This window comes from Pan paniscus, chromosome 14 (genome assembly GCF_029289425.2).
Source record: "Pan paniscus chromosome 14, NHGRI_mPanPan1-v2.0_pri, whole genome shotgun sequence".
NCBI lineage: Eukaryota > Metazoa > Chordata > Mammalia > Primates > Hominidae > Pan > Pan paniscus.
Window position 1 is genome coordinate 11,043,494 of NC_073263.2, and position 26,880 is coordinate 11,070,373.

Here is a 26,880-nt window from a genome sequence, read left to right on the forward strand (position 1 = left end):
AATATAAAAAATTACAGTAAGTATATATTATCTACTGTACATGAAATATCAAAAAGTACACCAAATATGTGTTATATATACTGTAAATAAACTATCAAAATCTTCAGTAATTATATTAATAAACTGTACATTAAATATCAAAAATTACACCAAATGTATATTATACACTCTAAATAAAATATCAAAAAGGACAGTAAATATATATTACACTCTATGTAAAATATCAAATACTACACCAAATATATATTATATAATTTTCATAAAATATCAAAAGTACACCAAATATATATTATATACTGTACATAAAATATCAAAAAGTACAGTAAATATATTTCATATATTGTACATATAATATTAACTAAAACTACACCAAATACATTTTATATACTGTAAACAAAATATCAAAAAGTACATTAAATATATATTACATACCCTATGTAAAACATCAAAAACTACACCAAATATATGTTATATAATTTATGTAAAATATCAAAAGGACAGCAAATATATCTTGTATACTGTACATAAAATATCAAAAATATAGTAAATATATTTCATATATTGTATATGTAATATTAACTAAAAGTACACCAAATACATTTTATATACTGTAAATGAAATATCAAAAAGTACAGTAAATATATATTACATACTGTACATAAAATATCAAAAGTACACCAAATATTTATTATATACTGTACATTAAATATCAAAAAGTACAGTAACTTTATTTCATATGTTGTAGTTATAATATTAACTAAAACTACACAAAATACATTTTCTATACTGTAAATAATATATCAAAAAGTACAGTAAATATATATTACATAATGTACATAAAATATCAAAAATTAAACCAAATGTATATTATATACTGTAAAGAAAATATCAAAAAGTACAGTAAATATATATTACACACCCTATGTAAAATATCAAAAATTACACCAAATATATATTATATAATTTACATAAAATATCAAAAGTACACCAAATATATATTATATACAGTACATAAAATATCAAAATGTACAGTAAATATATTTCATATATTGTACATATAATATTAACTAAAAGTACACCAAATACATTTTACATACTGTAAATAAAATATGAAAAATTACAGTAAGTATATATTATCTACTGTACATAAAATATCAAAAAGTACACGAAATATGTGTTATATATACTGTAAATAAACTATCAAAATCTTCAGTAATTATATTTAATATACTGTACATAAAATATCAATAATTACACCAAATTTATATTATACACTCTAAATAAAATATCAAAAAGGACAGTAAATATATATTACACTCTATGTAAAATATCAAAAACTACAACAAATATATATTATATAATTTACATAAAATATCAAAAGTACACCAAATATATATTATATACTCTACAAAAAATATCAGAAAGTACAGTAAATATATTTCATATATTGTACATATAATATTAACTAAAAGTACACGAAATATATTTTACATACTGTAAATAAAATATCAAAAATTACAGTAAATATATATTATCTACTGTACATAAAATATCAAAAAGTACACCAAATATGCGTAATATATACTGTAAATAAACTATCAAAATCTTCAGTAATTATATTTAATATACTGTACATAAAATATCAATAATTACACCAAAGGTATATTATACACTCTAAATAAAATATCAAAAATGACAGTAAATATATATTACACTCGATGTAAAATATCAAAAACTACACCAAATATATATTCTATAATTTACATAAAATATCAAAAGTACACCAAATATATATTATATACTGTACATAAAATATCAAAAAGTACGGTAAATATATTTCATATATTGTACATATAATATTAAATAAAGGTACAGCAAATACATTTTACATACTGTAAATAAAATATCAAAAATTACAGTAAGTATATAGTATCTACTGTACATAAAATATCAAAAAGTACACCAAACATGTGTTATATATACTGTAAATAAACTATCAAAATCTTCAGTAATTATATGAAATATACTGTACATAAAATATCAATAATTACACCAAATGTATATTATACACTCTAAATAAAATATCAAAAATGAGAGTAAATATATATTACACTCTATGTAAAATATCAAAAACTACACCAAATATATATTATATAATTTACATAAAATATCAAAGGTACACCAAATATATATTATATACTGTACATAAAATATCAAAAAGTACAGTAAATATATTTCATATATTGTACATATAATATTAACTAAAAGTACAACAAATACATATTACATACTGTAAATAAAATATCAAAAATTACAGTAAGTATATATTATCTACTGTACATAAAATATCAAAAAGTTCACCAAATATGTGTTATATATACTGTAAATAAACTATCAAAATCTTCAGTAATTATATTAATAAACTGTACATTAAATAACAAAAATTACACCAAATGTATATTATACACTCTAAATAAAATATCAAAAATGACAGTAAATATATATTACACTCTATGTAAAATATCAAATACTACACCAAATATATATTATATAATTTACATAAAATATCAAATGTACACCAAATATATATTATATACTGTACATAAAATATCAAAAAGTACAGTAAATATATTTCATATATTGTACATATAATATTAACTAAAACTACACCAAATACATTTTATATACTGTAAATAAAATATCAAAAAGTACATTAAATATATATTACACACCCTATGTAAAACATCAAAAACTACACCAAATATATGTTATATAATTTATATAAAATATCAAAACGACAGAAAATATATCTTGGATACTGTACATAAAATATCAAAAAGTACAGTAAATATATTTCATATATTGTATATATAATATTAACTAAAAGTACACCAAATACATTTTATATACTGTAAATAAAATATCAAAAAGTACAGTAAATATATATTACATACTGTACGTAAAATATCAAAAGTACACCAAATATTTATTATATACTGTACATTAAATATCAAAAAGTACAGTAACTTTATTTCATATATTGTAGTTATAATATTAACTAAAACTACACAAAATACATTTTCTATACTGTAAATAATATATCAAAAATACAGTAAATATATATTACATAATGTACATAAAATATCAAAAATTAAACCAAATGTATATTATATACTGTAAAGAAAATATCAAAAAGTACAGTAAATATATATTACACACCCTATGTAAAATATCAAAAATTACACCAAATATATATTATATAATTTACATAAAATATCAAAAGTACACCAAATATATATTATATACACTACATAAAATATCAAAATGTACAGTAAATATATTTCATATATTGTACATATGATATTAACTAAAAGTACACCAAATACATTTTACATACTGTAAATAAAATATCAAAAATTACAGTAAGTGTATATTATCTACTGTACATAAAATATCAAAAAGTACACCAAATATGTGTTATATATACTATAAATAAACTATCAAAATCTTCAGTAATTATATTAAATATACTGTACATAAAATATCAATAATTACACCAAATGTATATTATACACTCTAAATAAAATATCAAAAATGAGAGTAAATATATATTACACTCTATGTAAAATATCAAAAACTACACCAAATATATATTATATAATTTACATAAAATATCAAAGGTACACCAAATATATATTATATACTGTACATAAAATATCAAAAAGTACAGTAAATATATTTCATATATTGTACATATAATATTAACTAAAAGTGCAACAAATACATATTACATACTGTAAATAAAATATCAAAAATTACAGTAAGTATATATTATCTACTGTACATAAAATATCAAAAAGTACACCAAATATGCGTAATATATACTGTAAATAAACTATCAAAATCTTCAGTAATTATATTTAATATACTGTACATTAAATATCAATAATTACACCAAAGGTATATTATACACTCTAAATAAAATATCAAAAATGACAGTAAATATATATTACACTCTATGTAAAATATCAAAAACTACACCAAATATATATTCTATAATTTACATAAAATATCAAAAGTACACCAAATATATATTATATACTGTACATAAAATATCAAAAAGTACGGTAAATATATTTCATATATTGTACATATAATATTAAATAAAGGTACACCAAATATATTTTACATACTGTAAATAAAATATCAAAAATTACAGTAAGTATATAGTATCTACTGTACATAAAATATCAAATGTACACCAAAGATGTGTTATATATACTGTAAATAAACTATCAAAACCTTCAGTAATTATATTAAATATACTGTACATAAAATATCAATAATTACACCAAATGTATATTATACACTCTAAATAAAATATCAAAAATGACAGTAAATATATATTACACTCTATGTAAAATATCAAAAACTACACCAAATATATATTATATAATTTACATAAAATATCAAAAGTACACCAAATATATATTATATACTTTACATAAAATATCAAAAAGTACAGTAAATATATTTGATATATTGTACATATAATATTAACTAAAGGTACACCAAATTTATTTTACATACTGTAAATAAAATATCAGAAATTACACTAAGTACATATTATCTACTGTACATAAAATATCAAAAAGTACACCAAATATGTGTTATATATACTGTAAATAAACTATCAAAAGCTTCAGTAATTATATTTAATATACTGTACATAAAATATCAAAAATTACACCAAATGTATATTATACACTCTAAATAAAATATCAAAAAGGACAGTAAATATATATTACACACTATGTAAAATAGCAAAAACTACACCAAATATATATTATATAATTTACATAAAATATCAAAAGTACACCAAATATATATTACATACTGTCCATAAAATATCAAAAAGTACAGTAAATATATTTCATGTATTGTACATATAATATTAACTAAAAGTACAACAAATACATTTTACATACTGTAAATAAATTATAAAAAATTACAGTAAGTATATATTATCTACTGTACATAAAATATCAAAAAGTACACCAAATATGTGTTATATATACTGTAAATAAACTATCAAAATCCTCAGTAATTATATTTAATATACTGTTCATAAAATATCAAAAATTACACCAAATGTATATTATACACTGTAAATAAAATATCAAAAAGGACAGTAAATATATATTACACTCTATGTAAAATATGAAAAACTACACCAATTATATATTATATAATTTACATAAAATATCAAAAGTACACCAAATATATATTATATACTGTACATAAAGTATCAAAAAGTACAGTAAATATATTTCATATATTGTACATATAATATTAACTAAAAGTACACCAAATACATTTTACATACTGTAAATAAAATATCAAAAATTACTGTAAGTATATATTATCTACTGTACATAAAATATCAAAAAGTACAGTAAATATATTTCATATATTGTACATATAATATTAACTAAAAGTACAACAAATACATTTTAAATACTGTAAATAAAATATAAATAATTACAGTAAGTATATATTATCTACTGTACATAAACTATCAAAAAGTACACCAAATATGTGTTATATATACTGTAAATAAACTATCAAAATCTTCAGTAATTATATTTAATATACTGTTCATAAAATATAAAAAATTACACCAAATGTATATTATACACTCTAAATAAAATATCAAAAAGGACAGTAATTATATATTACACTCTATGTAAAATATCAAAAACTACACCAAGTATATATTATATAATTTACATAAAATATCAAAAGTACACCAAATATATATTATATACTGTACATAAAATATCAAGAAGTACAGTAAATATATTTCATATATTGTACATATAATATTAACTAAAAGTACACCAAATACATTTTACATACTGTAAATAAAATATCAAAAATTACAGTAAGTATATATTAACTACTGTACATAAAATATCAAAAAGTACAGTAAATATATTTCATATTTTGTACATATAATATTAACTAAAAGTACAACAAATACATTTTACATACTGTAAATAAAATATAAAAAATTACAGTAAGTATATATTATCTACTGTACATAAAATATCAAAAAGTACTCCAAATATGTGTTATATATACTGTAAATAAACTATCAAAATCTTCAGTAATTATATTTAATATACTGTTCATAAAATATCAAAAATTACACCAAATGTATATTATACATTCTAAATAAAATATCAAAAAGGAAAGTAAATATATATTACACTCTATGTAAAATATCAAAAACTACACCAAATATATATTATATAATTTACATAAAATATCAAAAGTACACGAAATATATATTATATACTGTACATAAAATATCAAAAAGTACAGTAAATATATTTCATATATTGTACATATAATATTAAATAAAGTACACCAAATACATTTCACACACTGTAAATAAAATATCAAAAATTACAGTAAGTATATATTATCTACTGTACATAAAATATCAAAAAGTACAGTAAATATATTTCATATATTGTACATATAATATTAAATAAAGTACACCGAATACATTTTACATACTGTAAATAAAATATCAAAAATTACAGTAAGTATATATTATCTACTGTACATAAAATATCAAAAAGTACACCAAATATGTGTTATATATACTGTAAATAAACTATCAATATCTTCAGTAATTATATTTAATATACTGTACATAAAATATCAAAAATTACACCAAATGTACATTATACACTCTAAATAATATATCAAAAATGACAGTAAATATATATTACACTCTATGTAAAATATCAAAAACTACACCAAATATATATTATATAATTTACATAAAATATCAAAAGTACACCAAATATATATTATATACTGTACATAAAATACCAAAAAGTACAGTAAATATATTTCATATACTGTACATATAATATTAATTAAAAGTCCACCAAATACATTTTACATACTGTAAATAAAATATCAAAAATTACAGTAAGTATATATTATCTACTGTACATAAAATATCAAATAGTACAGTAAATGTATTTCATATATTGTACATATAATATTAACTAAAAGTACACCAAATACATTTTACATACTGTAAATAAAATATAAATATTGCAGTAAGTATATATTATCTACTGTACATAAAATATCAAAAAGTACACCAAATATGTGTTATATATACTGTAAATAAACTATCAAAATCCTCAGTAATTATATTTAATATACTGTTCATAAAATATCAAAAATTACACCAAATGTATATTATACACTCTAAATAAAATATCAAAAAGACAGTAAATATATATTACACTCTATGGAAAATATCAAAAATTACACCAAATATATATTATATAATTTACGTAAAATATCAAAAGTACACCAAATATATATTATATACTGTACATAAAATACCAAAAAGTACAGTAAATATATTTCATATATTGTACATATAATATTAACTAAAATTACACCAAATACATTTTACATACTGTAAATAAAATATCAAAAATTACAGTAAGTATATATCATCTACTGTACATAAAATATCAAAAAGTACACCAAATATGGGATGTATATATACTGTAATAAACTATCAAAATCTTCAGTAATTATATTTAATATACTGTACATAAAATATCAAATATTACACCAAATGTATATTATACACTCTAAATAACATATCAAAAAGGACAGTAAATATATATTACACTCTATGTAAAATATCAAAAACTACACCAAGTATATATTATATAATTTACATAAAATATCAAAAGTACACCAAATATATATTATATACTGTACATAAAATATCAAGAAGTACAGTAAATATATTTCATATATTGTACATATAATATTAACTAAAAGTACACCAAATACATTTTACATACTGTAAATAAAATATCAAAAATTACAGTAAGTATATATTAACTACTGTACATAAAATATCAAAAAGTACAGTAAATATATTTCATATTTTGTACATATAATATTAACTAAAAGTACAACAAATACATTTTACATACTGTAAATAAAATATAAAAAATTACACTAAGTATATATTATCTACTGTACATAAAATATCAAAAAGTACTCCAAATATGTGTTATATATACTGTAAATAAACTATCAAAATCTTCAGTAATTATATTTAATATACTGTTCATAAAATATCAAAAATTACACCAAATGTATATTATACATTCTAAATAAAATATCAAAAAGGAAAGTAAATATATATTACACTCTATGTAAAATATCAAAAACTACACCAAATATATATTATATAATTTACATAAAATATCAAAAGTACACCAAATATATATTATATACTGTACATAAAATATCAAAAAGTACAGTAAATATATTTCATATATTGTACATATAATATTAAATAAAGTACACCAAATACATTTCACACACTGTAAATAAAATATCAAAAATTACAGTAAGTATATATTATCTACTGTACATAAAATATCAAAAAGTACAGTAAATATATTTCATATATTGTACATATAATATTAAATAAAGTACACCAAATACATTTAACATACTGTAAATAAAATATCAAAAACTACTGTAAGTATATATTATCTACTGTACATAAAATATCAAAAACTACACCAAATATGTGTTATATATACTGTAAATAAATTATCAAAATCTTCAGTAATTATATTTAATATACTGTACATAAAATAACAAAAATTACACCCAATGTATATTATACACTCAAAATAAAATATCAAAAATGACAGTAAATATATATTACACTCTATGTAAAATATCAAAAACTACACCAAATATATATTATTTAATTTACATAAAATATCAAAAGTACACCAAATATATATTATATACTGTACATAAAATATCAAAAATTACAGTAAATATATTTCATATATTGTACATATAATATTAACTAAAAGTACACCAAATGCATTTTACATACTGTAAATAAAATATAAAGAATTACAGTAAGTATATATTATCTACTGTACATAAAATATCAAAAAGTACACCAAATATGTGTTATATATACTGTAAACAAACTATCAAAATCTTCAGTAATTATATTTAATATACTGTTCATAAAATATCAAAAATTACACCAAATGTATATTATACACTGTAAATAAAATATCAAAGAGGACAGTAAATATATATTACACTCTATGTAAAATATGAAAAACTACACCAATTATATATTATATAATTTACATAAAATATCAAAAGTACACAAAATATATATTATGTACTGTACATAAAGTGTCAAAAAGTACAGTAAATATATTTCATATATTGTACATATAATATTAACTAAAAGTACACCAAATACATTTTACATACTGTAAATAAAATATCAAAAATTACTGTAAGTATATATTATCTACTGTACATAAAATATCAAAAAGTACAGTAAATATATTTCATATATTGTACATATAATATTAACTAAAAGTACAACAAATACATTTTAAATACTGTAAATAAAATATAAATAATTACAGTAAGTATATATTATCTACTGTACATAAACTATCAAAAAGTACACCAAATATGTGTTATATATACTGTAAATAAACTATCAAAATCTTCAGTAATTATATTTAATAAACTGTACATAAAATATCAAAAATTACACCAAATGTATATTATACACTCTAAATAAAATATCAAAAAGACAGTAAATATATATTACACACTATGTAAAATATCAAAAACTACACAAAGTATATATTATATAATTTACATAAAATATCAAAAGTACACCAAATATATATTATATAATGTACATAAAATATCAAAAAGTACAGTAAATATATTTCATATATTGTACATATAGTAATAACTAAAAGTACACCAAAAACATTTTCCATACTGTAAATAAAATATCAAAAATTACAGTAAGTATATATAATCTACTGTACATAAAATATCAAAAAGTACACCAAATATGTGTTATATATACTGTAAATAAACTATCAAAATCTTCAGTAATTATATTTAATATACTGTTCATAAAATATCAAAAATTACACCAAATGTATATTATACACTCTAAATAAAATATCAAAAAGACAGTAAATATATATTACACAGTATGTAAAATATCAAAAACTACACCAAATATATATTATATAATTTACATAAAATATCAAAAGTACACCAAATATATATTATATATTGTACATAAAATATCAAAAAGTACAGTAAATATATTTCATATATTGTACATATAATATTAACTAAAAGTACACCAAATACATTTTACATACTGTAAATAAAATATCAAAAATTACAGTAAGTATATATTATCTACTGTACAAAAAATATGAAAAAGTACACCAAATATGTGTTATATATACTGTAAATAAACTATCAAAATCTTCAGTAATTATATTTAATATACTGTTCATAAAATATCAAAAATTACACCAAATGTATATTATACACTCTAAATTAAATATCAAAAAGGACAGTAAATATATATTACACTCTATGTAAAATATCAAAAACTAAACCAAGTATATATTATATAATTTACATAAAATATCAAAAGTACACCAAATATATATTATATACTGTACAAAATATATCAAAACGTACAGTAAATATATTTCATATGTTGTACATATAATATTAACTAAAAGTACACTAAATACATTTTACATACTGTAAATAAAATATAAAAAATTACAGTAAGTTTATATTATCTACTGTACATAAAATATCAAAAAGTACAGTAAATATATTTCACATGTTGTACATATAATATTAACTAAAAGTACACCAAATACCTTTTACAGACTGTAAATAAAATATAAAAAATTACAGTAATTATATATTATCTACTGTACATAAAATATCAAAAAGTACACCAAATATGTGTTATATATACTGTAAATAAACTATCAAAATCTTCAGTAATTATATTTAATATACTGTTCATAAAATATCAAAAATTACACCAAATGTATATTATACACTCTAAATAAAATATCAAAAGGCAGTAAATATATATTACACAGTATGTAAAATATCAAAAACTACACCAAATATATATTATATAATTTACATAAAATATCAAAAGTACACCAAATATATATTATATATTGTACATAAAATATCAAAAAGTACAGTAAATATATTTCATATATTGTACATATAATATTAACTAAAAGTACACCAAATACATTTTACATACTGTAAATAAAATATCAAAAATTACAGTAAGTATATATTATCTACTGTACAAAAAATATGAAAAAGTACACCAAATATGTGTTATATATACTGTAAATAAACTATCAAAATCTTCAGTAATTATATTTAATATACTGTTCATAAAATATCAAAAATTACACCAAATGTATATTATACACTCTAAATTAAATATCAAAAAGGACAGTAAATATATATTACACTCTATGTAAAATATCAAAAACTAAACCAAGTATATATTATATAATTTACATAAAATATCAAAAGTACACCAAATATATATTATATACTGTACAAAATATATCAAAACGTACAGTAAATATATTTCATATGTTGTACATATAATATTAACTAAAAGTACACTAAATACATTTTACATACTGTAAATAAAATATAAAAAATTACAGTAAGTTTATATTATCTACTGTACATAAAATATCAAAAAGTACAGTAAATATATTTCACATGTTGTACATATAATATTAACTAAAAGTACACCAAATACATTTTACAGACTGTAAATAAAATATAAAAAATTACAGTAAGTATATATTATCTACTGTACATAAAATATCAAAAAGTACACCAAATATGTGTTATATATACTGTAAATAAACTATCAAAATCTTCAGTAATTATATTTAATATACTGTTCATAAAATATCAAAAATTACACCAAATGTATATTATACACTCTAAATAAAATATCAAAAAGGACAGTAAATATATATTACACTCTATGTAAAATATCAAAAACTACACCAAATATATATTATATAACTTACATAAAATATCAAAAGTACACCAAATATATATTATATACTGTACATAAAATATCAAAAAGTACAGTAAATATATTTCATATATTGTACATATAATATTAACTAAAAGTACACCAAATACATTTTACAGACTGTATATAAAATATAAAAAATTACAGTACGTATATATTATCTACTGTACATAAAATATCAAAAAGTACACCAAATATGTGTTATATATACTGTAAATAAACTATCAAAACCTTCAGTAATTATATTTAATATACTGTGCATAAAATACCAAAAATTACACCAAATGTATATTATACACTCTAAATAAAATATCAAAAAGACAGTAAATATATATTACAATCTATGTAAAATATCAAAAACTACACCAAGTATATATTATATAATTTTCATAAAATATCAAAAGTACACCAAATATATATTATACACTGTACATAAAATATCAAAAAGTACAGTAAATATATTTCATATATTGTACATATAATAATAACTAAAATACACCAAATACATTTTACATACTGTAAATAAAATATCAAATATTACAGTAAGTACACATAATCTACTGTACATAAAATATCAAAAAGTACACCAAATATGTGTTATATATACTGTAAATAAACTATCAAAATCTTCAGTAATTATATTTAATATACTGTTCATAAAATATCAAAAATTACACCAAATGTATATTATACACTCTAAATAAAATATCAAAAAGGACAGTAAATATATATTACACTCTATGTAAAATATAAAAAACTACACCAAATATATATTATATAATTTACATTAAATATCAAAAGTACACCAAATATATATTATATATTGTACATAAAATATCAAAAAGTACAGTAAATATATTTCATATATTGTACATATAATATTAACTAAAAGTACACCAAATACATTTTACATACTGTAAATAAAATATCAAAAATTACAGTAAGTATATATTATCTACTGTAAAAAAATATGAAAAATTACACCAAATATGTGTTATATATACTGTAAATAAACTATCAAAATCTTCAGTAATTATATTTAATATACTGTTCATAAAATATCAAAAATTACACCAAATACATATTATAAACTCTAAATTAAATATCAAAAAGGACAGTAAATATATATTACACTCTATGTAAAATATCAAAAACTAAACCAAGTATATATTATATAATTTACATAAAATATCAAAAGTACACCAAATATATATTATATACTGTACATAAAATATCAAAAACTACAGTAAATATATTTCATATGTTGTACATATAATATTAACTAAAAGTACACCAAATACATTTTACATACTGTAAATAAAATATAAAAAAATTACAGTAAGTTTATATTATCTACTGTACATAAAATATCAAAAAGTACAGTAAATATATTTCACATATTGTACATATAATATTAACTAAATGTACACCAAATACATTTTACAGACTGTAAATAAAACATAAAAAATTACAGTAAGAATATATTATCTACTGTACATAAAATACCAAAAAGTACACCAAATATGTGTTATATATACTGTAAATAAACTATCAAAATCTTCAGTAATTATATTTAATATACTGTTCATAAAATACCAATAATTACACCAAATGTATATTATACACTCTAAATAAAATATCAAAAAGACAGTAAATATATATTACACTCTATGTGAAATATCAAAATCTACACCAAATACATACTATATAATTTACATAAAATATCAAAAGTACACCAAATATAAATTGTATACTGTACATAAAATATCAAAAAGTACAGTAAATATATTTCATATATTGTACATTTAATATTAACTAAAATTACACCAAATACATTTTACATACTGTAAATAAAATATGAAAAATTGCAGTAAGTATATATTATCTACTGTACATAATATATCAAAAAGTACAGTAAATATATTTCATATATTGGACATATAATATTAACTAAAATTACACCAAATACATTTTACATACTGTAAATAAAATACAAAATATTACAGTAAGCATATATTATCTACTGTACATAAAATACCAATAAGTACACCAAATATGTGTTATATATACTGTAAATAAACTATCAAAATCTTCAGTAATTATATTTAATATACTGTTCATAAAATATCAAAAATTACACCAAATGTATATTATACACTCTAAATAAAATATCAAAAAGGACAGAAAATATATATTACACTCTATGTAAAATATCAAAAACTACACCAAATATATACTATATAATTTTCATAAAATATCAAAAGTACACCAAATACATATTATATACTGTACATAAAATATCAAAAAGTACAGTAAATATATTTCATATACTGTACATATAATATTAACTAAAAGTACACCAAATACATTTAACATACTGTAAATAAAATATAAAAAATTACAGTAAGTATATATTATCTACTGTATATAAAATATAAAAAAGTACACCAAAAATGTGTTATATATACTGTAAATAAACTATTAAAATCTTCAGTATTATATTTAATATACTGTTCATAAAATATCAAAAATTACACCAAATGTATATTATACACTCTAAATAAAATATCAAAAAGGACAGTAAATATATATTACACTCTATGTAAAATATCAAAAACTACACCAAATATATATTTTATAATTTACATAAAATATCAAAAGTACACCAAATACATATTATTTACTGTATATAAAATATCAAAAAGTACAGTAAATATATTTCATATATTGTACATATAACGTTAACTAAAAGTACAACAAATCCATTTTACATACTGTAAATAAAATATAAAAAATTACAGTAAGTATATATTATCTACTGTACATAAAATATGAAAAAGTACACCAAATATGTGTTATATATACTGTAAATAAACTATCAAAATCTTCAGTAATTATATTTAATATACTGTTCATAAAATATCAAAAATTACACCAAATGTATATTATACACTCTAAATAAAATACCAAAAAGGACAGTAAATATATATTACACTCTATGTAAAATATGAAAAACTACACCAAATATATATCATATAATTTACATAAAATATTAAAGTACACCAAATATATATTATATACTGTACATAAAATATCAAAAAGTACAGTAAATATATTTCATATATTGTACATATAATATTAAGTAAAATTACACCAAATACATTTTACATACTGTAAATAACATATAAAAAATTACAGTAAGTTTATATTATCTACTGTACATAAAATATCAAAAAGTACAGTAAATATATTTCACATATTGTACGTATAATATAACTAAAAGTACACCAAATACATTTTACAGACTGTAAATAAAATATAAAAAATTACAGTAAGTATATATTATCTACTGTACATAAAATATCAAAAAGTACACCAAATATGTGTTATATATACTGTAAATAAACTATCAAAATATTCAGTAATTATATTTAATATACTGTTCATAAAATACCAAAAATTACACCAAATGTATATTATACACTCTAAATAAAATATCAAAAAGACAGTAAATATATATTACACACTATGTAAAATACCAAAAACTACACGAAGTATATATTATATAATTTACATAAAATATCAAAATTACACCAAATATATATTATATACTGTACATAAAATATCAAAAAGTACAGTAACTATATTTCATATATTGTACATATAATAATAATTAAAGTACACCAAATACATTTTACATACTGTAAATCAATTATCAAAAATTACAGTAAGTATATATAATCTACTGTACATAAAATATGAAAAAGTACACCAAATATGTGTTATATATACTGTAAATATACTATCAAAATCTTCAGTAATTATATTTAATATACTGTTCATAAAATATCAAAAATTACACCAAATGTATATTATACACTCTAAATTAAAAATCAAAAAGGACAGTAAATATATATTACACTCTATGTAAAATATCAAAAACTAAACCAAGTATATATTATATAATTTACATAAAATATCAAAAGTACACCAAATATATATTATATACTGTACAAAATATATCAAAAAGTACAGTAAATATATTTCATATGTTGTACATATATTATTAACTAAAAGTACACCAAATACATTTTTCATACTGTAAATAACATATAAAAAATTACAGTAACTTTATATTATCTACTGTACATAAAATATCAAATAGTACAGTAAATATATTTCACATATTGTACATATAATATTAACTAAAAGTACACCAAATACATTTTACAGACTGTAAATAAAATATAAAAAATTACAGTAAGTATATATTATCTACTGTACATAAAATATCAAAAAGTACACTAAATATGTGTTATATATACTGTAAAAAAACTATCAAAATCTTCAGTAATTATATTTAATATACTGTTCATAAAATATCAAAAATTACACCAAATGTATATTATACACTCTAAATTAAATAACAAAAAGGACAGTAAATATATATTACACTCTATGTAAAATATCAAAAACTACACCAAATATGTATTATATAATTTACATAAAATATCAAAAGTACACCAAATATATATTATATACTGTACATAAAATATCAAAAAGTACAGTAAATATATTTCATATATAGTACATATAATATTAACTAAAAGTACACCAAATACATTTTACAGACTGTAAATAAAATATAAAAAATTACAGTAAGTATATATTATCTACTGTACATAAAATATCAAAAAGTAAACCAAATATGTGTTATATATACTGTAAATAAACTATCAAAACCTTCAGTAATTATATTTAATATACTGTGCATAAAATATCAAAAATTACACCAAATGTATATTATACACTCTAAATAAAATATCAAAAAGTACAGAAAATATATATTACACTCTATGTAAAATATCAAAAACTACACCAAATATATATTATATAATTTTCATAAAATATCAAAAGTACACCAAATACATATTATATACTGTACATAAAATATCAAAAAGTACAGTAAATATATTTCATATACTGTACATATAATATTAACTAAAAGTACACCAAATACATTTTACATACTGTAAATAAAATATAAAAAATTACAGTAAGTATATATTATCTACTGTATATAATATATAAAAAAGTACACCAAATATGTGTTATATATACTGTAAATAAACTATTAAAATCTTCAGTATTATATTTAATATACTGTTCATAATATATCAAAAATTACACCAAATGTATATTATACACTCTAAGTAAAATATCAAAAAGGACAGTAAATATATATTACACTCTATGTAAAATATCAAAAACTACACCAAATGTATATTATATAATTTACATAAAATATCAAAAGTACACCAAATACATATTATTTACTGTATATAAAATATCAAAAAGTACAGTAAATATATTTCATATATTGTACATATAATGTTAACTAAAAGTACAACAAATCCATTTTACATACTGTAAATAAAATATAAAAAATTACAGTAAGTATATATTATCTACTGTACATAAAATATGAAAAAGTACACCAAATATGTGTTATATATACTGTAAATAAACTATCAAAATCTTCAGTAATTATATTTAATATACTGTTCATAAAATATCAAAAATTACACCAAATGTATATTATACACTCTAAATAAAATACCAAAAAGGACAGTAAATATATATTACACTCTATGTAAAATATGAAAAACTACACCAAATATATATTATATAATTTACATAAAATATCAAAAGTACACCAAATATATATTATATACTGTACATAAAATATCAAAAAGTACAGTAAATATATTTCATATATTGTACATATAATATTAAGTAAAATTACACCAAATACATTTTACATACTGTAAATAACATATAAAAAATTACAGTAAGTTTATATTATCTACTGTACATAAAATATCAAAAAGTACAGTAAATATATTTCACATATTGTACGTATAATATTAACTAAAAGTACACCAAATACATTTTACAGACTGTAAATAAAATATAAAAAATTACAGTAAGTAAATATTATCTACTGTACATAAAATATCAAAAAGTACACCAAATATGTGTTATATATACTGTAAATAAACTATCAAAAGCTTCAGTAATTATATTTAATATACTGTACATAAAATATCAATAATTACACGAAATGTATATTATACACTCTAAATAATATATCAAAAATGACAGTAAATATATATTACACTCTATGTAAAATATCAAATACTACACCAAATATATATTGCATAATTTACATAAAATATCAAAAGTACACCAAATATATATTATATACTGTAGATAAAATATCAAAAAGTACAGTAAATATATTTCATATATTGTACATATAATATTAACTAAAAGTACACCAAATACATTTTACATACTGTAAATAAAATATCAAAAATTACAGCAAGTATATATTATCTACTGTACATAAAATATAAAAAAGTACACCAATTATGTGTTATATATACTGTAAATATACTATCAAAATCTTCAGTAATTATATTTAATATACTGTACATAAAATATCAAAAATTACACCAAATATATATTATACACTCCAAATATAATATCAAAAATGACAGTAAATATATATTACACTCTATGTAAAATATCAAAAACTACACCAAATATATATTATATAATTTGCATAAAATATCAAATGTACACCAAATATATATTATATACTGTACATAAAATATCAAAAAGTACAGTAAATATGATTCATATATTGTACATATAATATTAACTAAAAGTACACCAAATACATTTTACATACTGTAAATAAAATATCAAAAATTACAGTAAGTAGATATATCTACTGTACATAAAATATCAAAAAGAACACCAAATATGTGTTATAAATACTGTAAATAAACTATCAAAAGCTTCAGTAATTATATTTAATATACTGTACATAAAATATAAAAAATTACAACAAATGTATATTATACACTCTAAATAAAATATCAAAAACGACAGTAAATATATATTACACTCTATGTAAAATATCAAAAACTACACCAAATATATATTATATAATTTACATAAAATATCAAAAGGCCAGCAAATATATCTTATATATTGTACATAAAATATCAATACGTACAGTAAATACATTTCATATATTGTACACTTAATATTAACTAAAAGTACACCAAATACATTTTATATACTGTAAATAAAATATCAAAAAGAACAGTAAATATATATTACATACTGTACATAAAATATCAAAAAGTACACCAAATATGTCTAATACATACCGTAAGTTTACTATCAAAAACTACAGTAATTATATTTAATATACTGTTCAAAAAATGTCAAAAATTACACCAAATGTATATTATACACTCTAAATAAAATATCAAATAGGACAGTAAATATATATTACACTCTATGTAAAATATCAAAAACTACACCAAATATATATTATATAATTTACATAAAATATCAAAAGTACACTAAATATATATTATATACTGTACATAAAATATCAAAAAGTACAGTAAATATATTTCATATATTGTACATATAATATTAACTAAAAGTACACCAAATACATTTTACATACTGTAAATAAAATATCAAAAATTACAGTAAGTTTATATTATCTACTGTACATAAAATATCAAAAAGTACACCAAATATGTGTTATATATACTGTAAATAAACTATCAAAATCTTCAGTAATTATATTTAATATACTGTTCATAAAATATCAAAAATTACACCAAATGTATATTATACACTGTAAATAAAATATCAAAAAGGACAGTAAATATATATTACACTCTATGTAAAATATAAAAAACTACACCAAATATATATTATATAATTTATATAAAATTTCAAAAGTACACCAAATATATATTATATACTGTACATAAAATATCAAAAAGTACAGTAACTATATTTCATATATTGTACATATAATATTAACTAAAAGTACAGCAAATACATTTTACATACTGTAAATAAAATATCAAAAATTACAGTCAGTATATATTATCTACTGTACATAAAATATCAAAAAGTACACCAAATATGTGTTATATATACTGTAAATAAACTATCAAAATCTTCAGAAATAATAATTAATATAATGTACATAAAATATCAAAAATTACACCAAATGTATATTATACACTCTAAATAAAATATCAAAAAGGACAGCAAATATGTATTACACTCTATGTAAAATATCAAAAACTACACCAAATATATATTATATAATTTACATAAAATATCAATAGTACACCAAATATATATTATATACTGTACATAAAATATCAAAAAGTACAGTAAATATATTTCATATGTTGTACATATAATATTAACTAAAAGTACACCAAATACATTTTACATACTGTAAAAAAAAAAAAATTACCGTAAGTATATATTATCTACTGTACATAAAATATCAAAAAGTACACCAAATATGTGTTATATATACTGTAAATAAACTATCAAAATCTTCAGTAATTATATTTAATATACTGTACATTAAATATCAAAAATTACACCAAATGTATATTATACACTCAAAATAAAATATCAAAAATGACAGTAAATATATATTACACTCTATGTAAAATATCAAAAACTACACCAAATATATAGTATATAATTTACATAAAATATCAAAAGTACACCAAATATATATTATATACTGTACATAAAATATCAAAAAGTACAGTAAATATATTTCATATATTGTACATATAATATTAACTAAAACTACACCAAATATATTTTATATACTGTAAATAAAATATCAAAAATTACAGTAAGTATATATTATCTACTGTACATAAAATATCAAAAAGTACACCAAATATGTGTTATATATACTGTAAATAAACTATCAAAATCTTCAGTAATTATATTTAATATACTGTTCATAAAATATCAAAAAGTACACCAAATGTACATTATACACTCTAAATAAAATATCAAAAAGGACAGTAAATATATATTACACTCTATGTAAAATATCAAAAACTACACCACATATATATTACATAATTTACATAAAATATCAAAAGTACACCAAATATATATTATATACTGTACATAAAATATCAAAATGTACAGTAAATATATTTCATATATTGTACATATAATATTAACTAAAACTACACCAAATACATTTTACATACTGTAAATAAAATATCAAAAGTTACAGTAAGTATATATTATCTACTGTACATAAAATATCACAAAGAACACCAAATATGTGTTATATAGACTGTAAATAAACTATCAAAATCTTCAGTAATTATATTTAATATACTGTACATAAAATATCAAAAATTACCACAAATGTATATTATACACTCTAAATAAAATATCAAAAATGACAGTAAATATATATTACACTCTATGTAAAATATCAAAAACTACACCAAATATATATTATATAATTTACATAAAATATCAAAAGTACACCAAATATATATTATATACTGTACATTAAATATAAAAAAGGACAGTAAATATATTTCATATATTGTACATATAATATTAACTAAAAGTACACCAAATACATTTTACAAACTGTAAATAAAATATCAAAATTACAGTAAGTATATATTGTCTACTGTACATAAACTATTAAAAAGTACACCAAATATGTGTTATATATACTGTAAATAAACTATCAAAATATTCAGTAATTATATTTAATATACTGTACATAAAATATCAAAAATTACACCAAATGTATATTATACACTCTAAATAAAATATCAAAAAGGACAGTAAATATATATTACACTCTATGTAAAATATCAAAAACTACACCAAATATATATTATATAATTTACATAAAGTATCAAAAGTACACCAAATATATCTTATATAGTGTATATAAAATATCAAAAAGTACAGTAAATATATTTCATATATTGTACATATAATATTAACTAAAAGTACACCAAATACATTTTACATACTGTAAATAAAGTATCAAAAATTACAGTAGGTATATATTATCTACTCTACATAAAATATCAAAAAGTACACCAAATATGTGTTATATATACTGTAAATAAACTATCAAAATCTTCAGTAATTATATTTAATATACTGTTCATAAAATATCAAAAATTACACCAAATGTATATTATACACTCTAAATAAAATATCAAAAAGGACAGTAAATATATATTACACTCTATGTAAAATATCAAAAACTACACCAAGTATATATTATATAATTTACATAAAATATCAAAAGTACACCAAATATATATTATATACTGTACATAAAATATCAAAAAGTACAGTAAATATATTTCATATATTGTACATATAATATTAACTAAAACTACACCAAATACATTTTACATACTGTAAATAAAATATCAAAAATTACAGTCAGTATATATTATCTACTGTACATAAAATATCAAAAAGTACACCAAATATGTGTTATATATACTGTAAATAAACTATCAAAATCTTCAGTAATTATATTTAATATACTGTACATAAAATATCAAAAATTACACCAAATGTATATTATACACTCTAAATAAAATATCAAAAAGGACAGTAAATACATATTACACTCTATGTAAAATATCAAAAACTACACCAAATATATATTATATAATTTACATAAAATATCAAAAGTACACCAAATATATATTATACACTGTACATAAAATGTCAAAAAGTACAGTAAATATATTTCATATGTTGTACATATAATATTAACTAAAAGTACACCAAATACATTTTACATACGGTAAATAAAATATAAAAAATTACAGTAAGTATATATTATCTACTGTACATAAAATATCAAAAAGTACACCAAATATGTGTTATATATACTGTAAATAAACTATCAAATTCTTCAGTAATTATATTTAATATACTGTACATAAAATATCAAAAATTACACCAAATGTATATTATACACTCTAAATAAAATATCAAAAATGACAGTAAATATATATTACACTCTATGTAAAATATCAAAAACTACACCAAATATATAGTATATAATTTACATAAAATATCAAAAGTACACCAAATATATATTATATACTGTACATAAAATATCAAAAAGTACAGTAAATATATTTCATATATTGTACATATAATATTAACTATAACTACACCAAATACATTTTACATACTGTAAATAAAATATCAAAAATTACAGTAAGTATATATTATCTACTCTACATAAAATATCAAAAAGTACACCAAATATGTGTTATATATACTGCAAATAAACTATCAAAATATTCAGTAATTATATTTAATATACTGTACATAAAATATCAAAAATTACACCAAATGTATATTCTACACTCTAAATAAAATATCAAAAATGACAGTAAATATATATTACACTCTATGTAAAATATCAAAAACTACACCAAATATATATTATATAATTTACATAAAATATCAAAAGTACACCAAATATATATTATATACTGTACATTAAATATCAAAAAGTACAGTAAATATATTTCATATATTGTACATATAATATTAACTAAAAGTACACCAAATACATTTTACATACTGTAAATAAAATATCAAAAATTACAGTAAGAATATATTATCTACTGTACATAAAATATCAAAAAGTACACCAAATATGTGTTATATATACTGTAAATAAACTATCAAAATATTCAGTAATTATATTTAATATACTGTACATAAAATATCAAAAATTACACCAAATGTATATTATACACTCTAAATAAAATATCAAAAAGGACAGTAAATATATATTACACTCTATGTAAAATATCAAAAACTACACCAAATATATATTATATAATTTACATAAAATATCAAAAGTACAGCAAATATATATTATATACAGTACATAAAGTATCAAAAAGTACAGTAAATATATTTCATATATTGTACAGATAATGTTAACTAAAGGTACACCAAATACATTTTACATACGGTAAATAAAATATAAAAAAATTAAAGTAAGTATATATTATCTACTGTACATAAAATATCAAAAAGTACACCAAAGATGTGTTATATATACTGTAAATAAACTATCAAAATCTTCAGTAATTATATTTAATATACTGTACATAAAATATCAAAAATTACACCAAATATATATTATACACTCTAAATAAAATATCAAAAATGACAGTAAATATATATTACACCCTATGTAAAATATCAAAAACTACAGCAAATATATATTATATAATTTACATAAAATATCAAAAGTACACCAAATATATATTATATACTGTACATAATATATCAAAAAATACAGTAAATATATTTCATATATTGTACATATAATATTAACTAAAACTACACCAAATACATTTTACATACTGTAAATAAAATATCAAAAATTACAGTAAGTATATATTATCTTCTGTACATAAACTATAAAATAGTACACCAAATATGTGTTATATATACTGTAAATAAACTATCAAAATCTTCAGTAATTATATTTAATATACTGTTCATAAAATATCAAAAATTACACCAAATGTATATTATACACTCTAAATAAAATATCAAAAAGGACAGTAAATATATATTACACTCTATGTAAAATATCAAAAACTACACCAAATATATATTATATAATTTACATAAAATATCAAATGTACACCAAATATATATTATATACTGTACATAAAATATCAAAAAGTACAGTAAATATATTTCATATGTTGTACATATAATATTAACTAAAAGTACACCAAATACATTTTACATACTGTAAAAAATATCAAAAATTACAGTAAGTATATATTATCTACTGTACATAAAATATCAAAAAGTACACCAAATATGTGTTATATATACTGTAAATAAACTATCAAAATCTTCAGTAATTATATTTAATATACTGTACATAAAATATCAAAAATTACACCAAATGTATATTATACACTCAAAATAAAATATCAAAAAGGACAGTAAGTATATATTACACTCTATGTAAAATATCAAAACTACACCAAATATATAGTATATAATTTACATAAAATATCAAAAGTACACCAAATATATATTATATAATGTACATAAAATATCAAAAAGTACAGTAAATATATTTCATATATTGTACATATAATATTAACTAAAAGTACACCAAATACATTTTACATACTGTAAATAAAATATGAAAAATTACAGTAAGTATATATTATCTACTGTACATAAAATATCAAAAAGTACACCAAATATGTGTTATATATACTGTAAATACACTATCAAAAACTTCAGTAATTATATTTAATATACTTTACATAAAATATCAAAAATTACACCAAATGTATATTATACACTCTAAATAAAATATCAAAAAGGACAGTAAATATATATTTCACTCTATGTAAAATATCAAAAACTACACCAAATATATATTATATAATTTACATAAAATATCAAAAGTACACCAAATATATATTATATACTGTACATAAAATATCAAAAAGTACAGTAAATATATTTCATATATTGTACATATAATATTAACTAAAAGTACACCAAATACATTTTACATACAGTAAATAAAATATCAAAAATTACAGTAAGTATATATTATCTAGTGTACATAAAATATCAAAAAGTACACCAAATATGTGTTATATATACTGTAAATAAACTATCAAAATCTACAGTAATTATATTTAATATACTGTACATAAATTATCAAAAATTACACCAAATGTATATTATACACTCTAAATTAAATATCAAAAAGGACAGTAAATATATATTACACTCTGTGTAAAATATCAAAAACTAAACCAAGTGTATATTATATAATTTACATAAAATATCAAAAGTACACCAAATATATATTATATACTGTACATAAAATATCAAAAAGTACAGTAAATGTATTTCATATGTTGTACATATAATATTAACTAAAAGTACACCAAATACATTTTACATACTGTAAACAAAATATAAAAAATTTCAGTAAGTTTATATTATCTACTGTACATAAAATATCAAAAAGTACAGTAAATATATTTCACATATTGTACATATAATATTAACTAAAAGTACACCAAATACATTTTACATACTGTAAATAAAATACAAAAAATTACAGTAAGTATATATAATCTACTGTACATAAAATATCAAAAAGTACACCAAATTTGTGTTATATATACTGTAAATAAACTATCAAAATCTTCAGTAATTATATTTAATAGACTGTTCATAAAATATCAAAAATTACACCAAATGTATATTATACACTCTAAATAAAATATCAAAAAGGACAGAAAATATATATTACACTCTATGTAAAATATCAAAAACTACACCAAATACATATTATATAATTTACATACAATATCAAAAGTACACCAAATATATATTGTATACTGTACATAAAATTTCAAAAAGTACTGTAAATATAATTCCTATATTGTACATATAATATTAACTAAAAGTACACCAAATACATTTTACATACTGTAAATAAAATATAAAAAATTACAGTAAGTATATATTATCTACTGTACATAATATATCAAAAAGTACAGTAAATATATTTCATATATTGTACATATAATATTAACTAAAAGTACACGAAATACATTTTACATACTGTAAATAAAATATAAAAAATTACAGTAAGTATATATTATCTACTGTACATAAAATACCAAAAAGTACACCAAATATGTGTTATATATACTGTAAATAAACTATCAAAACCTTCAGTAATTATATTTAATGCACTGTTCATAAAATATCAAAAATTACACCAAATGTATATTATACACTCTAAATAAAATATCAAAAAGGACAGAAAATATATATTACACTCTATGTAAAGTATCAAAAACTACACCAAATATATA